General features: G+C 40.1%; 1 protein-coding gene across 8 annotated transcripts in view; it reads left to right on the top strand.

Moving 5' to 3' along the window:
- ARHGAP24 (Rho GTPase activating protein 24) overlaps positions 1–18,573 on the top strand; it is an 881,574-nt gene that overhangs the window by 705,011 nt on the left and 157,990 nt on the right. Inside the window, exon 1 of one of the 8 annotated variants that reach the window (XM_005208203.5) lies at positions 5,179–8,338. The exons of 6 other annotated variants lie outside the window; for them this stretch is intronic. The gene's annotated coding sequence lies outside the window, so the exon portion shown is untranslated. 8 annotated transcript variants of the gene reach the window in all.

The raw sequence follows: 18,573 nt of genomic DNA on the forward strand, positions 1-18,573 counted from the left end.
GCATGTTAGAAAATTTTTATTCAATTTAAAAAGGAAAACATATGTCTATGACTTAACTATTGAAAATGTAAATGCTCAATATGCATGAATTCGGTCTTTCTATTTCTCCAGTTCCTCAAATATTATTTAAGCAGACAAACACAAATAAAACAGTAGTACGTGAATGAATTTTGACCTGAGTCCAGATACTCCTGACTGGCCTCTAGACCTTTATGCTCAACACAGCTGGTAACAAGAAACACTTAAATTGAGGACCTGAGTCTGCTATTTAATTAACAGGCTGGTGTTTGTTTATTTTCTTGTAACTCCTGTGTTCTCTACCAGCTGGTTCCTAGTTAGGTCAGAAGATATATAGAACACAAACAAAAGTGCAAGTAAGGCCCAAGTGACTTCAGCGATGCAGTCTCTCCCTTAGGCACCCTGCTTGCTGCTGCTGACAAGTGCTCAGTCGTGTCCGACTCTTTGCAACTCCGTGGACTGTGGTCCACCAGGCTCCTCTGTCCATGGAATTTTTTCCAGGCAAGAAAACTGGAGTGAGTTGAGGCACCCTGGTTACCCCCAAATAAATTTATATTGACTTTACAGAACAGAGCTCTATAAAATATGCACTAAAGCAAGCTCTTTTTTAGAAGACAATAGATTTTCTTGATTGTATATACTGTTAGTTCATCATTCCCCTTTTAGGAATAAGTAGGGGTTCTCTACTTATTCCTAAGACATCAAACAAAGGTCTCTATAGTCAAAGCTATGATTTTTCCAACGGTCATGTATGGGTGTGAGAGTTAGACCATAAAGAATGCTGAGTGCTGAAGGATGCTTTTGAACTGTGGTATTGAAAGACTCTTGAGGGTCCCTTGGACTACAGGGAGATCACACCAGTCAATCCTAAAGGAAATCAATCCTGAATATTCTCATTGGAAGGACTGATGCTGAAGCTGAAACTCCACTAATTTGTGAAGAACTGACTCATTGGAAAAGCCCCTGATGCTAGGGAAGACTGAAGTTGGGAGGAGAAGGGGACAGAGGGTAAGATGGTTGGATGGCATCACTGACTCAATGGACATGAGTTTGAGCAAGCTTTGGGAGATGGTGAAGGACAGGGAAGCCTGGAATTCTGCAGTGCATGGGGTTACAAAGAGTCAGACATGACTGAGCAACTGAACAACCAAGGGGTTACCTGGTGGTTCAGATGGTAAAGAATCCGCCTGCACTGCAGGAGACCTGGGTTCGATCCTTGGTTGGGAAGATCCCCTGGAGGGCATGGCAACCCACTCCAGTATTCTTTCCTGGAGAAACCCCATGGACAGAGGAGACTGGCAGGTACAATCCATGGGGTTGCAAAGAGTCGGACATGACTCAGTGACTAAGCACAGCACAGTGATTCCAAAACTCTGATCACAGACACACTTAATACAGTTGGTAAGAGAAATGATAATAACAGATATAAAGACTGAATGTTTCCACTTGCAGAGATTATAAACATGGGTGAGTTAGTTCGAAATTTTTTTTCAAAAATGATTCCAAAATATTATGATCTAGAGTTATTGGGGGTTTTTTTCTTCTTTTTTCCATCTTCCTATCTTTTCTTTCTTTTTACTACATGGTAGTAACAATTGTTGCAGAATATTTAGAAAATAGAAAAAAGATCAAAAATAAAATTGTTGCTATTGTCTCACTGCTGTTAATGTTGCTGTTTAGTGGATAGGTCATGTCCAACTCTTTGCGACTCCACGGACTGTAGCCCACTGGGTTCCTCTGTCCATGGGATTCTCTAGGCAAGAATACTGGAGTTAGTTGCCATTTCCTTATCCAAGGGATCTTCCTGACCCAGGGATCGAACTCAAGTCTCCTGAATTGGCAGATGGATTCTTTACCACTGAGCCACCTTGGAAGCCCCTCCATGTATAGAGGAACCTGATGAGCTAGAGTCCATGGGTCCCAAAGAGTTGGACATGACTGAGTGACTAACATTTTCACTTTCAAGGGACATTGACACTGATGTTTTGAAGGTTTTACCCTCAAGGACCTACTTTGTAGAAAATAGAAGTACCCAGGTCCCAGAGGGTCCCAGGCTTCCAAAAGGAGCCCTTACTGAAGGATGTTGGTGGAACAGCATCTGAGGCTATAGTCACCTAGCCCAGGTTTCCAGGTGACTGAAAGCTTTCCCTCAGACCACCTGACTATAATGGCCTGTCACACTGTACGTGGGTGATAATTATATTGCAAGACTATCTTTTTATGAAATTTCAAATATGTCCAGTGCTCCTGATTGTACATTTTAAAACAACTTAAATACCCAGAAATTCCTTTCCCTGGGTTCACAAAATGATAATCTTCAGAATTTTTCTCTCCTAATTTATACTCCTAAGTATTTTTTTCTAAAACCACTTGAACATATTTAGGAAAAGTTTCAGTAAAATCAGGACAGTGATTATTTACAGCATAGAATAGAGAGAGATGAACAGAAACATATTTTAGGCTTCAGGGGAAAAATGTCTTCAATACAAAATAAAATTATGTTTCAAGTAAAAAATTTTTACTGTTCAGGAAATGTTCAGTTTCATGATTTTGACTGTATATACATTAGGAGACCCGATATATGTATCTTTAAGCATCCACATAAAATGACAATCTAAAAGCTTACACATTTCAGATTACTTTACATTTTTCCCTAAATGACCTTCAGTGTTTTAACAATATTTGCTCTCCATCGCTAATAATAGTTATTATCATGTGGTGTTGTTTCTAAGGCCCAAGAAAAGGAATTAAATTGAAGGGGAGGGCAGGGGAAAATGTGCTAGAAAAACCATTTTTCTCATTAGATTACAAACTAGAAACAACCGAATTATACTCATACAGGAACCCAGTTCGACCCTAAATGGAAAGATTCTAAGGATTGCAGGCCAGACCTCCTTTAATATCTGTGTGAAGTTAAATACTGCCAGTAGGACACTTCAGGAAGGTATCATCATTGGGAAAGGAAGCAAGAACCAAGCAGAAAACCAAACCATCTTATTTGCTCTTTTACCCATTGCAAATACTGGCCCATGCTTCCAGATGCTTTCTTTATACACTTAAACTTTAATACAAGTTTCTTTTCATCTGTTGTTGTTGTTATTCAGTTGCTCAGTCATGTTCGACTCTTTTGACCCCATGGACTGCAGCATTCCAGTCTTCCCTGTCCTTCACTATCTCCGGGAGTTTGTTCAGACTCATGGTTATTGAGTCAGTGATGCCATCCAAACATCTCATCCTGTTTTATCCTCTTCTCCTCCTGCCTTCAATCTTTCCCAGCAGCAGAGTCTTTTCCAATGAGTTGGCTCTTTGCCTCAGGTGGCCAAAGTATTGAAGCTTCAGCATCAGCATCAGTCCTTCCAAAGAATGTTCAAGGTTGATTTCCTTTAGGACTCACTAGTTTGATCTTTCAGACCAAGGGACTCTCAAGAGTCTTCCCCAGCACCACATTTCGAAAGCATCAGTTCTTTGGAGCTCAGCCTGTTTTATGGTATTACATGATTTGAAATCAGGATCTTGAAATGAAGTTTCTGAGACAAAGAAAGAGAGGATGCAATGTGCTCTTCTGTATTTTCTTCTGTGAAATTACACTCAGGAAAACACTAGCTGAAGTGTTTGAAAAACCAAGTGCTTTAATGGGACAGTATAACAATTGGTAGAAAATGCCAGAAATGATGTTTCCTTTTTCATTATTTTTGATTTGAGAGATAGTTGAAAACTTAGCCAGTAGATTTTTCTTTTGTTAAAATATCACTGCAGTAGTTTCTAAATTTAAAACAAATAATAATTCTGACATGGCTGTGTTTTTAGCCTTTCTTCAGAAATAAAACGAATTTGGGAATAAGAGAAAGCAGCTGTTTCACGTTGCTGCATGGTGGTTTTGTTGGTCAAGAATCTGCCTGCAGGGCAGGAGACCTGGGTTCAGTCCCTGGGGCAGGAAACTACCCTGGAGAAGAAAATGGCAACTCACTCCAGGATTCTTGCCAGGGAAATCCTATGGACAAAGGAGCCTGGCAGGCTACAGTCCATGGGTCGCAAGAATCAGACATGACTTTAGCAACTAAACCACCACCTCCATATAAGTCATCATAGACTTCTCTATGGAGTAATGTTTTTTACTTGCTCTTTAGTTAAATATGGTGCCATAGAACAAGAGGGTTGTAGTAAGTGTCACAATGTGTATTCTGAGCAAAAATAGCAATGGAATGAATGCCAAATAGCTGAAGGCCTTTTACCTTGTTTTATGTGGGCTGATTGGCTATTCAGGATGATGTTAGTGCTTTTGTTTTTTTATTCAGAATTTAACCTGAAAAAATATTAAAGTCCCTGTTTTTATTCTTTTTATCTGCTATTTATTTTGACTTATCACTAGTTTAATCAGTGGCCCAGTTATATTTATCTCTTTAAAGAAAATATCTGCAACACACTGATTCTAGCTCCAAGATTTTGAAATTTAGTTTTCTTTTTAAGGCTAGATTTGGCAAGGATGAAGACGCTGGTTTTATGAAGTGATGTTGGATGGTGCAGTTTGCACATAAGAGTATTAAAAGCAGAGGCAAAGTATCATCAACCAGTGGCATTCTCAGAGAAGATTGTAAAAATATGGGAAAGGCAGATTGAAGGCAGGAACAGTTACCCTATCTGAAGGATTTGGTGTGAATTGCCCTGCTGACTTGCAGATCTAATTTCAAGGTTTCTCTTTCAGCTGGCAGTGCCACTTAAAATGAGGAGAGCAGAAATACATACCATGCAGGGCTGCATTTCAGGCTCTGCTTCTAGCATTCCAATAAATCTAGTAGAAAGAACCTGGTGTTTTATTAACATCCTCAGACTCAGGGAACTGAAAATTTTGACTCTGATACAGTACTCCAAACTGTAGTTGAAAAAAATGCCTTGTCTGCTACATTTAAGGGTAAGAGATTGCCTTGTTCCCTTGTGGGCATTTCTAAGGATCTTGTAATTTAAGCAAATTAAAATAAAACAATACTTGTGAAAAACGGAGTGGTAGTCTACTATATAGAAACACCTCTAAACTCACATCTTCAGAATATTCTGTATGGCATATGGATGTGTGCTCAGTTGCTCAGTCATGTCTGACTCTGCAACCCCATAGACTGTAGCCTGCCAGGCTCCTCTGTCCATGGAATCCTCCAGGTAAGAATACTGGAATGGGTTGCCATTTCCTTCTCCAGAGGATCTTCCCAACCCAGGGATCAAACCCATACCTGCATTGGCAGGCAGATTCTTTATCACTGCAACTGGGAACTCTACTTTATGCACTGTGGTAACCTAAACGGGAAGGAAGTCCAGATGGGAGAGGATGTGTGTGTATGTATGGCTGATTCATTTTGCTGTACAGTAGAAACTAATACAACATCGTAAAGCTACTGTACACCAATAAAAATTAATTTAAAATAAATACATATTCTGTTCCTTTCTGTAAAAAATAAATAGACATTCATCTTCAGCTTGAAGACAGGCCAGATCCATTAAAAAAAAAAAAAGAATTATAGGCACATATTAACAAAAACTATCATTTTTTGTCTGTATCCTACATCAACTTCCTTTAAAAAAAAAAACAAAAACAAAACTTTTTCTAAACATTTCTGTGCTCTTTATAAAAGCTAACTTGTCTGGCAGATATTCTCAAGGTTTTGTGATAATTGCATTCTTGTCTTCTCTACTCTGTATTTATAAAGCACATTTTATTTCTGTTCTTCTTTTGAGAAAGTTATAAATCAACAGATTTCCTCCAAGTTCAAGGCCAGGCAGACCATGATTGTAGTTCAAGCCCTGCCACTCACCAGTAACAGTGTGCAGGCAAATTATTCTCATTGATAAAATGGGATAGAATGGCATCATCCACTAAATGGACTTGAGTTTAAGCAAACTCTGGGAGATAGTGAAGGACAGGGAAGCCTGGCGTGCTGCAGTCCATGGGGTCACGAAGAGTCGGACACAACTGATCGACTGAACAACAGCTTTACAGTGGGAATAACACCAATTACCTCATAGCATCTACAAGGATTAACTGAGATAACATTCGTGAAGCCCCCAGCCCTGTGTGTCTCAGGAGACAGATGTTCATAGGTTAATTCCTTTCCTGTTTCCCATTAGTCTCCTTCCTTTACCCTCCCTCAACCTAATTTCCAAATAGTGCATACATAATTGTAGGAACATCAGCATGAATGGCCTGATGCATTTGTTACTGAATTAACTCGGCAGTGAACTTGGCATTCTCTCCCCAAACTTTCCCCTTCATTAATCCTCCTGGGCAACATCCTTAAACACAGTCTTACTCCTAGACACCAGAAACCGTGAAACCAGTCATGCACGAGAGCGTTTTCTACCAGGCTTTCAGCTGGTCTCATTTGTCCTCAAAGACCAGACAGATCTTATGTTGTTCACAGTGGGCTGACTCTGGCCATGTGGTCACTGCCGTCAAGATCTGCCACCAGGAGGACAGCAGTTCAATAAAATCTTGAACTCTATTTATAGCCTACTTGAAACAAACACTCTCCCATGAAGCCTGAGGAGTCCTCCTTGAGTACACAGAAAGTAATTCACTAGTCCCAGTACCAAACTAGGGCAACAGAAGGGTGGAAAATGCAGTAAGTACATTTTTTTCTAGCCCTCTACAGTTTATAAAGCGTTTGCTCCTACGTGCTGTCTCATTTCATCCTCATATTGACCCAGCAGGGAGCCAAAGCAGACGTTGGCAGTAAATTCCCATTTTATAGATTATAAACCCAATGTTTAGTAGGTTAGATGAGTTGCTCATGTTACATGGTTGGAGAAGGAGGGGAGAGGAAAGTGGTTAAAGAGTAAGAATGATTTTCTGTTAATGCAATCAATCTAATCTTCAGTGAATAACGGTTTACCTGTAAGAATAAAAAAGAAAACAAAGAGAAATAATGTTTTATAATGTTTTGGCAAGCTTAAAAACTGTTTCTTCTCCACTTCAGATTGGAAAACCAAAATAAGATAAATAGAAGCCTGCTGTTTAGGGCAGGGAGCTCAGCTCAGTCGGTGTTCTATGATGATCTAGATGGGTGGGATGGGGTGGAATGCGAGGGGGGCCACAAATGAGGAGATAGATAGATAGATAGATAGATATATACACACACACACACATATACCTGCTTCATTGAGTATACAACACTATAAGGCGACTGTACCCCAATTAAAAAAAAAAAAACCTAGACAGACTTTACAGGGAAACGTTTATAAACATGTTTGTATCTGCCTAGAACATCTACATGCAGAATGATTATATTTTAGGCCAGAAACGCCTTTCTGAAATCTCTCCAAATTAAAATGTGCATCAGTCAAGACTAATCTTGAAAAAGATGGCAAGAATTTTTATGAGAAGTTTTAGTTGATTTTGCCAGTCATCTCTGAAATAGATATATCTTTACTGTCTTTTTAATATGGGGGATTTACATAATTCAAATATGGGTCCCCAGAGCAAGACTTCATTAATGTGAATTAGTTTATGGAGCAGAAATGATTTTATTCTGAAAAGAATTATTTTATTTTGATTTTGGCAAGTACTTTAATTTTCTAAGATCTTTCTTTAAGCTGTGTTACCGCAAAGAGTCGGACATGACTTAGTGACTGAGCAGCAACCACATTAAAAGGGCATACAAAAAACTTTTTGGCTTGAAAAGGACGTCTGATCTATTAGAACAGCTACACTGAAGTCCGTGTGTGTGTATGTGTGCATGTGTATGTATATGTGTGTGTGTGTGTGTGACACACACACAGAGATAAAGAGAGGGAAGGGGGGAGAGAGAGAGAGAGAGAGAGATTACTCAAGAGTGCCTCTGGCTTAGCAGATTGGCACTGAGCCATTTGGGGCTTCTCAGATTTACTGCTTCTCTGACTATTGTTGCAGCTCTGATTTATGGAGTTCAAAATCTCTTGAAAAGCAAGGTGTCTTAAGTTTACAGTATTTCCCTGATGGTCCCTCCCTTTCCCCTGTTCATTCCTTTTGCCCCCCGTTCACCTTGCAATGACCTTGCACGACTCAGCATTTTTACCTGAGCTCAGTAGCCGGGGAACCTGCTAGTGCTGGGGCAAGGGCAGCGGTTGGTTTCCATTCCTGCGTGATGGAGTCATGGGAGAAACTGTCGGGAACCAACAGAGAGTAGGACCGGAGCGGCAGCAGGGCTGAACTGTGTTTAAGCGGCTCAGGACAGAGCAGCTGGCTCCCTCTCCCAGCCTGCAAGCGCAGCCTGCATTTGTCACTGACCACTGAAGTGTGTGTTTGTGCAAGGTGAGAGCTGGGTGCTTTCTCATTACTTTGGAGACAACTTGCCAGGTATTGCTGTTGATTGTGTTTGCTCATTTGGGGAGGTTTCTGTCGCTGCAAATTCAGGACCTAGACTGTGTGTGGTTTGATTTATTGTTTTCTATCGTGATCCATTCAGTGCTGCACGGTGTCCAAATTATGGCAACAGATTGGACGAACTGCTGTTCTTACCCTGCGATGTGAACAGTTTGGTGCCTTTTGCTTGGATTCTTTCATTGATCGCTGCTGCCAAATGATAGAGCTGTTCATAGACGGGATTCCAGCACTGATTTGAAAGCGTGTGAAAACTGCTTCCGATAGAAATCTGGATTGCTGTTTTTTGGAGTAATTGCTGGGGTGTATTCTTTGCTCATATTTTAGTAGGTGAAACTTTGGAGAGAGCAGAGTGCCTTAGGGTCTGATCTGGTGATAAAAGTAACATGGGAGTTTTCTGCGTTTTCGCTTGTGGAAATGAAAACTTATGCTTGGCCAATGGTGTGTGTGTGGTGGGGGGAGGGTATAATTTTTAAAAAAAGAAACAGACTCAAAAGAAAAACATTTTGCTTAGCTATAGTTTGATGTATTTATTAATTTAATCAGCTCCTAAAGCTTTTGTTATCAGCATATTTTAAATTTTGGAACTTTGCATTTTGTGTGCACAAGGACAATACAGCTGCAGTGTGTGATTGTGAAGGCATGTGGGGACATGGAGTATGTGCTTACTAGGAATAAAACAGGAATCCAGAATGTACCCTTGGCTAAGCTGATGGCCTTAAGGCTGCACCCGTTTTGTGTGTTAGCTACTTAACGGACTTATGCAAAATGTAAAGGAGATACAGTGTATTATTATATCTAAATAAATATATAGGAGATTTGTATTAATAAAACACATGCTCTAAAAAAGAAAGCTCTTGGGAATTGGGTAGTGAAAATAGGACGAGCAAAAGTTTGAAAAGCTATCAAATTTTACAGGGAGAGGAAAACAATATGTTAAAATGAGGAGAAAGTTCACTGGGATATGAAAAGTACTTCAACTGCTCAAATTTATAAGTCTAATGAAAAAACAATAGCATATTTAAGGAAATTCAGAGTGTGCAGAAATGAAGCCCAGAGCAAAATTTCTTAATAAGACATGGTTTCAACCTACCTGTGGAATATACTTAATCAAGTTGAGTTCTGTTGCCTAGATTGATAAAATTAGAATTTGTTTAAAAATATAGATTTAAAAATTTTATTTAAAATTTATTTTCATTTAGGTAGATTTGGAAAGCTAATAAAGTAACATAAGATGTATTAAAATGCAGTAAACATTGAAATTGTTCAAAACACTTAACAAATAAAATACAATATGAAAATTTTTTTGTCCTGCTTTTGAATTATGTCCGTTTAGAAAGACACTGATCTTCTAAACTAGAATGTCAGCTGTCGGTACATACACTTGAACTGCTGAGCCCCGTGGATCCACTCTTCATGGTTTCTTGCTTTTAGGCTTAGTTACAACACTGTGGAATGGTGAGCAGAAAACACTTGAATCTAACATTGTCGTGCTTTCTATGAGTTTAGGACAGAAGTATTTTCATATGATAGATATGAAACCTGAGGTGTACAAAGAATTCATGATTAGTTGGCCTTTCCATATTAGAATCTGTACTATTAATACCTTGACTTTTCAGCTGCCTCCATCTCAAATTTGACTGCTTTAAAAGGGTGTAACATAACATTATCACCAGGACTGAAAAGAGGTAGTGGAGGACCTCTTATCATTGTTTTATAAACATGAGAGTATCCATGTCTCTATCATGGTGGTGGTTGTGGTTTTGTTGCTAAGTGCTGTCTGACTCATGCGACCCCATAGACTGTAGCCTGCTAGGCTCCTCTGTCCGTGGGATTTCCCAGGCAACTGGAGTGGGTTGCCATTTCCTTTTTCAGGGGATCTTCCCAATACAGGGATTGAACCTGTGTCTCCTATGTCTCCTGCATTGGAGGCAGATTCTTTACTGTTGAGCCACCAGAGAAGTCCTGTCTCTATGATGAGTGCAGTCTGATATGTTTAAATGTGGTGTGTCCATCTGTACCCATGGTCACTTTCCACCTCAGAAAACTTGTCGTCTCTTTGATGAACCACAATCAGTGTAAGCAGCCAAGAAATGCCTTAAATAGTGTCCACGTTTATTCTTTAGATAACTAGCTTACCATAGCATACAAAGAGGTTTAAAAAGATTTAGAGATTATAGGTACTGACCTCAAAGCACATGCTAGTCTGTGCAGACACATTTATGTCTATGCAATTAAGTACTCCCAGTTAAAGGGAAAGATTAGGCTTTATTTATGTATTTGATGATTATCTCTATTTTTTTTCTTTTAAAGCTTAATTTTCTTAACACATTGTATTCTTTCTTCTTCTCTTCTTTTAGCTTTATACCTGATTCTAGACTTTAAACTTGGTATATCCTTAATTTGCTGCTGCTAAGTCGCTTCAGTCGTGTCCAACTCTGTGTGACCCCATAGACGGCGGCCCACCAGGCTCCCCTGTCCCTGGGATTCTCTGGGCAAGAACACTGGAGTGGGTTGCCATTTCCTTCTCCAATGCATAAAAATGAAAAGTGAAAGTGAAGTCGCTCAGTCGTGTCCGACTCTTCTCGACCCCATAGACTGCAGCCTACCAGGCTCCTCTGTCTATGGGATTTTCCAGGCAAGAGTACTGGAGTGGGGTGCCATCGAATTTACTGAACCTTCTTTCTTTTGATCTACACTCAATCTCTTCTTCTTGGGTAAGAAAGCAATTGATGATTTACCTCCTGGAGGAAGATCCACCTCCCTGAGACCAAGAGACAAATGTTCCCTCTCTGAGCAGGAAATGAGATGATCAGTGGGAAACAATGGATTGAGAAATGGCTCCTAGGCAGGCAATGGCCATGCCTCTCTCACTTAGTGTTTCTGCTATTCATGCTCTTAGCCGTCTAGTCTGCTACTGGGCTTTGAAACATTTATCAAGAAATGTTTGCACATAGCAACATAGTTACCCTGTCATGAAGACTCTTGGTAAATTGAGATTAAATATGATTTGTAGTGTATGGGATTGGTTTAAAGTAGTATTGGTTGTCTTTTATACCTTAAAGTGAAGTCGCTCAGTTGTGTCCAAACCTTTGTGACCACATGGACTGTAGCCTACCAGGCTCCTCTATCCATGGGATTTTCCAGGCAAGAGTACTGGGGTGGGTTGCCTTTGCCTTCTCCAGGGGATCTCCCTGACCCAGGAATCGAACCCAGGTCTCCCGCATTGCAGGCAGACACTTTACCATCTGAGCCACCAGCTTAGCATTAAGGTAATTAAGTTCTATTTTGCTTATTAATTCCTCATGAAGTACTGTACATTCAGGTGAAGCCATGAGCATTCACACAACTTTTAATTATTATTTCAAGATTCCCTAGAGTAGGCCCAGATTGTTTCTGGACAAGAAACATGGAAGGCAGGGTGTATGATCTGTTTTTCTGGTAGATGTCCCCCTGAGGCTATAGAGTGCACAGATCATCTCTGGACTGCTTAGTGGACCCCTGGGCTCCAAGAACCTGGCAGCTGCTGGAGGAGCAGGTGGCTACAGGCAGTTCTCCACTGAAGGCTGTGATGAAAAACATTTCTACAAGTCTTCTCAAGAGGTCTGCCTCATCTGTCTTAAATCCAGTGTGTCTTCTAAGTAAACAGGATGGGCAGAGTCTGGTTGCTAGCAGGTGGGCCCAGATTGTGACAGACCTCCACACAAAATGCATCACCATATTTTTTACACATTTTTACAACCAGTATAAGTCCTGTTTTTACAACCCTTAAATTATTTCTACTAGTGCATGCTTAAGTTGCTTTAGTCATATCTGACTCTTTGTGGCCCCATGGACTGTAGCCCACCAGGCTCCTCTGTCCATGGGATTCTCCAGGGAAGAATACTGGAGTGGGTTGCCATGCCCTCCTTCAGGGGACCTTCCCAACTCAGGGATCGAACCCAAGTCTCTGACGTCTCCTGCATTGGCAGAGGGTGGGGTTCTTTACCACTAGGGCCAACTGGGAAGCCCCATTGGGCAGGCTTCAAACCTGATCCCAATGTTTAACCAGTCCCTTCCAATAGCTACCCTCTACCACACAAAACAAATAATTTTTAAGAAATACTAACAGCCAATTAAGCTTTTTACATTTTAATAGCCAAACAATTTTCATCCATATATAATTTGAATAATGGCTTCAAGAGAATAAAATTACAATTTCCAGATATCTCTAAAGGCCAAGAAACCATCACCAAAAAATTATTGCAGCGTTTCCTGTTACAAACATTTTGGATCATAAGGGAATGTTCAAGAATTTTATTCCAACTCTCCAAAGTCAAAACAAAGTGACTCCTAGCTGTTCTTTTGTGATGGAGTATTTTCAAGATCAGCCTGCTTAGAAATATATTTTATGATAAAGTATAAAACACACTAGAGCCTGTCCCTTCTCTCACTCCTGTTCTCCTGTAGTGTGGGATTTGCATATTGAATAACTCTTATCAGAACACATCAATGTGTTAAGAGGAATTATTTTGTAGCCATAAGAAAGTATCTCCTTTCCTTTATAAGTTAATATAAGAACTCAACTTTAAAATGTAAGCTTTGGAGACTTCCCTGGGAGCCCAGTGGTTAAGATTCTGTTTCCAATGTATGGGGCAAGTTTTCAATCCCTGGTTGGGAAACTAAGATCCCGCATGCCATGTGGCATGGTCAAAAATTTAAAAACAAAACTAAGTAAAAATTTTAAAAATTAAATAAATAATTAAAATGTTGGGTTTATTATTATTTAGATATAGAGTGAGAACAACAGATCAGGAGATGATTGCTATTGCAAAGACAGTGAGCTACTCAGTTTCAGAAGGCTGGACACAGCGTGTCTTGAAGGGCCACACAGGGAAGCCCCAGGGTTGGTCAGAAGGCAGAGAGAGAGAAAGAAGAAAGCATGGCCAAGAGCCTTTATTGTGCTTTCCTTGGGGAAGAACACATACTTTGGCCACCTGATGCAAAGACCTGACTCATTTGAAAAGACCCTGATGCTGGGAAAGATTGAGGGCAGGAGGAGAAGGGGACGACAGAGGATGAGATGGTTGGATGGCATCACTGACTCAATGGACATGAGTTTAGGTAAACTCCGGGCGCTGGTGATGGACAGGGAGGCCTGGCGTGCTGCGGTTCATGGGGTCACAAGGAGTTGGACATGATTGAGTGACTGAACTGAACTGGGGAAGAACAAAGTAGGGTAAGCAGGCTTAGGCTTGGATCGTTGGAATAATTTCAGCAGTCTCTGGGGCATAGAGAGTCTCTAGTTGTCTACGTACCTGGTCCTGAGATGCCTAGGGCAAATGGATATTAGCCCAGAGTATGAGTGCCTTGTGCGAGTCAGATAAAGGACCTGATTGGGGTCAGGGCTCAGAACTGATTTATTTGCATTAAAAACCACTATGAGGTACCATTTCACACCAGTCAGAATGGCTGCGATCCAAAAGTCTACAAATAATAAATGCTGGAGAGGGTGTGGAGAAAAGGGAACCCTCTTACACTGTTGGTGGGAATGCAAACTAGTACAGCCACTATGGAGAACAGTGTGGAGATTCCTTAAAAAACTGGAAATAGAACTGCCTTATGATCCAGCAACCCCACTGCTGGGCATACACACTGAGGAAACCAGAAGGGAAAGAGACACGTGTACCCCAATGTTCATCGCAGCACTGTTTATAATAGCCAAGACATGGAAGCAACCTAGATGTCCATCAGCAGATGAATGGATAAGAAAGCTGTGGTACATATACACAATGGAGTATTACTCAGCCATTAAAAAGAATACATTTGAATCAGTTCTAATGAGGTGGATGAAACTGGAGCCTATTATACAGAGTGAAGTAAGCCAGAAGGAAAAACATAAATACAGTATTCTAACGCATATATATGGAATTTAGAAAGATGGTAACAATAACCCTGTATACGAGACAGCAAAAGAGACACTGATGTATAGAACAGTCTTATGGACTCTGTGGGAGAGGGAGAGGGTGGGAAGATTTGGGAGAATGACATTGTAACATGTAAAATATCATGTAAGAAACGAGTTGCCAGTCCAGGTTCGATCCACGATACTGGATGCTTGGGGCTAGTGCACTGGGACGATCCAGAGGGATGGTATGGGGAGGGAGGAGGGAGGAGGGTTCAGGATGGGGAACACATGTATACCTGTGGTGGATTCATTTTGATATTTGTCAAAACTAATACAATTATGTAAAGTTTAAAAATAAAATAAAATTTAAAAAATAAAAAAAATATATATATATAAGACTAAAAAAAAAAAAGAAAAAAAAAAAAAAAAAAGGCATGCTCTGGGTTAGTCTTCCCTATCTTTAGGAATTGGCTTGCCCTAGAAAGGGCAGCTTGTTTATGGTCAACAAAGCCCAGATGCCAAGCATTTGAAATACAGGAAATTTAGGTCCCCACAGAGCACTGAATAGGGGCCCTGTGCTATACAGCAGGTTCTCATTAGTTATCTATTTTATGCATAGTAGAGTGTATGTATCAGTCCCAATCTCCGTTTCATTCCATCTCCCATTTCCCCACTTGGTGTTCATACATTTGTGCTCTGTGTCTGTGTCTCTATTTCTACTCTGCAAATAGATTCATCTGTACCATTTTGCTAGATTCCAGATAGGATATCCAGAAAAGAGGGTATACATGTATACATACAGCTGATTCACTTTGCTGTACAACAGAAACTAGCACAACATTGTAAAGCAACTATACTCCAGTAAAAAAAATTTCTTTTAAGAAATACAGAAAATGAAAAGGCATTGCTAATACACACTAACATACCCAAACAGAAATATATTGATTACTTAGTATCATTTTGCCAAATTTGGTATTCATCTGGTTGGTCCCCTATGGACAACAATCTCTTGACATGAAATGTACCTCTTCATCAATTCCACGACCTCTGCCAGTAAACTCCAGAAAGGTTTTGGTTCAGTTGGTTTTGTTTTTTAAATTCAATACTTTAAAACAACAAAAAGGTCGAAAATAGCTAAATCCTCTTTATTGAAACACTAGGCACATTTTACTTGTCCTGCACAGCTGTATATTATTCGAGTTAGAGTCTAACAATAAATGCTTCCACATTAGAGTTGTGTTAAAATCCTTAAATAGGCTGTAATTATTAAAGAAAGTTTAACTTTATGTACTCACCATTCACCTTTGGTTGGAACCAACTCCTGGCACACACAAGTTAATAAATAATTGCTCAATGGATAAATAAATGATTCAGTCACCTGGGCTCATTGGCAGAATTTTCTTCAGATTCCCTAAGAGCCTTTTTCATTGTTTCCAATATGATTTTCATAATAAGGAAATTAAGGAAAGAAGAGCAAATTATGTTGATTATTCTGCTCAAACAAAAGCTGAGTCTCTTGTCACTTAAAAATATCCACGACGAGCCGCTAGTATAAACAATCATAAGATGTGGTAAGGGACATATATAAATTGAGTAACAATTCTGTTTCAGCTGAACTGGCATAACTGTCATTCATAATGCCCTACTCCTTGAGTCAGCAGTAATGCACAGAGGGATCAAGAACATTTAGCAGATGAATAGGATAGCTAATTTATCAAATTAGGATAGACCAACATGTGCTAAAAATAACCTGTAATCAAGGAAGACGACACCTTAGAAGTGTGGCATTTTCCCTCGTAATATTTCTGTTTCGTCGTTTTTAAACATAAAGGAAAGGAGAAAGCATGCATACGGCGTTTCAGTGGAAAGAGAATTTTCTCCCTCTCCCTATTTAGTTTCTCATTCCAGTTACTGGAATTTCCCACGGGAATTTATTGTGTAATAAATATGGAACTTCGAAACGGTGGGGGAAGAATGACTGAGTTAACAATAGGTATTGGTACTACTGGCTTCCCAGGTGGCGCAGTGGTAAAGAACCCACCTGCCAAATGCAGGAGATGCAAGAAACCTGGGTTCGATCCCTGGGTTGGGAAGATCCCCTGCAGTAGGAAATGGCAATCTACTCCAGTACTCTTGCCTGGGAAATCTCACAGACAGAGGAGCTTTGCAAGCTACAATCCAGGGGGTCACAAAGAGCAACTGAGCACAATTGGGTACAACAAGATAGCCATCTGAGGGGGGAAAAGGGCTTATCTTTTACCCCAAAATAAATTTTAGAGGAGTCGAAGATTTAGACGTAAAATATGAAACTACATGCACACTAGAAGAAGGCGTTGGTGTACTGATTTGCACAGAGAAGATGCTACAGTGACCGAATCACTAAGCAGCCATGAACAGGAGTAGAAGTGACAGCCTGCTGCTCGAGAGGCACCTGGGCTTGGTGGTAATTGCAACGGTTATAGCAGAAGGGAGGTGTTCTAAGTGTTCATTCTCCACACACCTTCCCCATCATTCTCTGTGTCTTTCAGACACCAAAGATCCTGAGATGAAGGGAAGCAAAGAAAGGGATACGTGTAAATCACCAATTTCTTGTTTTCATTCCAAAGCAGATGCTCTGTGTTTTATCCTGGGACCAGACCAGTATCGGGAAAAAATTACAGACTGATTTCTTGCTCTGAACTCTCCTGATTCCCAAATCTGACACGTGACTGAGCCCTCAAAGTGGCTTCACTGACTCTGGTATCGGCAGGTTTCTCATCTGTGATTTCCATGGAGTGACAAGAGAATGAAATATTGTCAGCTGTGCCCGGGCCCTTCTGAGCTGTTGTCAGACTAGATTGAACCAACTCGAAAAGCTCTCAAGGGGAGCGTGCTTGGTAAGAGCAGAAGAGCTTCAGTTGGAAAGCTTTTCCTTTAGGGTCTGTGGCTTCTTTCTTCTTTGTCACTTCCTTTTCCTCTAGTTCCTCTCTCAATCCTGAATTCCTCCCCTCCTCTGACCTCCCATAACGCCGCACACCATCCTCTGACCTGGATGAAAGAAACACTTATGTCATTCACGCTAGGTTTCTCAGACTGGCAGCCTGTTCGGAGCAGTGTGCAGTGTTCCTAGCAACAGATTAAGGCACATTCACAGCACTTCAAAAGCCTGCAGACATTGAAAAATCACAGAGGACTACCTAGTTATATTTGGAACTTCTGCTCTGTGGGTTTTGTATTAGCTAAGAAACCCAGGGAAGTTTTTAAACTTTTTTTTTGATTTATTTTTAATAGAAACTTGGAAGGTATAACCGCTTTTCTAAAACAGTCGTGATGAATTTAGCCAAGGCACTGAGAATGAAGGTCAACTGCGTCTATGCTGAGATTTAAAAGTAGGGCATATAAAGTTCACTAGCAGTCACAAGAAGGTGATTTTAATTATTAGGAATATTTTATATTCATTAAGAACACAGGCATTAGGGGCTGTTAGACCTGTTTTTAAATCCATGAACAAGTTGTTTTACTGTGGGAAAGTTGTTTAACCTTTTAAGCTTCAGTTTGTAACATCTCTGACGTTAGCATACATTACAAATTTTAAGGTTAAAATGATAAAATATGTATGTAGACTTGTTTTTTGGTGGGAAAAATCATTAAAAAGCTAATCAATATAGATGTGAAAGGAGATATTTTAGCAAATATAATTGCCACAGTTTTGTGGAGGAGTGAGTTTTTTTTCAGATCAGGCAAAAGCTCAAAGTTGGGAAAAGTTATCAGAGGGAATAAGGAAAATAAATAATGAGAAATAAAATATGGTAAATCTGACTATATCAGAAGGAAGATCTGATTATCATTATATATAACCTTCTTCCATAAGTCTTAACACCATGTCTTAGAGCAAGTGCTTATTTGTGTTTGAAGAAGGAAGTAAAAAAGGAAGAAATGAGACCATAACCCTAATAGTGGAAAGAGCTGGATGATTGCAAAAAGAATGCTTAAAAACATCTTCAAGATATCCTGTCTGAAATATAGTGTTAGATTTGTCTATAATGCTAAAACAACAGTAGCAATCCAGAATAGCTATGTTAGTTACACAGTATGTTCTTTATTACAGCCCATAAAGGGCTGAGAAGGGGCTGAGAAACCAGCATTCTCTAAACATGCAAAGCAATGGCACACCTGTTAAATCAGAGACAAGGAAACCTGTGAAGTCAGCATGGTTTTGGGTAGAAGTCAAGAGGTGAGCCCAGAGCCCAAACTGGAAAGACCATTCATCTTAAAGACACGTCCAGATGGGCGGAGGGCCTCAACATAGAGAAGCTGTAGGTGTCTGGCGAGGGGCAAAGATTTA

The sequence above is a fragment of the Bos taurus genome, chromosome 6 (genome assembly GCF_002263795.3).
Source record: "Bos taurus isolate L1 Dominette 01449 registration number 42190680 breed Hereford chromosome 6, ARS-UCD2.0, whole genome shotgun sequence".
Classification (NCBI taxonomy): domain Eukaryota; kingdom Metazoa; phylum Chordata; class Mammalia; order Artiodactyla; family Bovidae; genus Bos; species Bos taurus.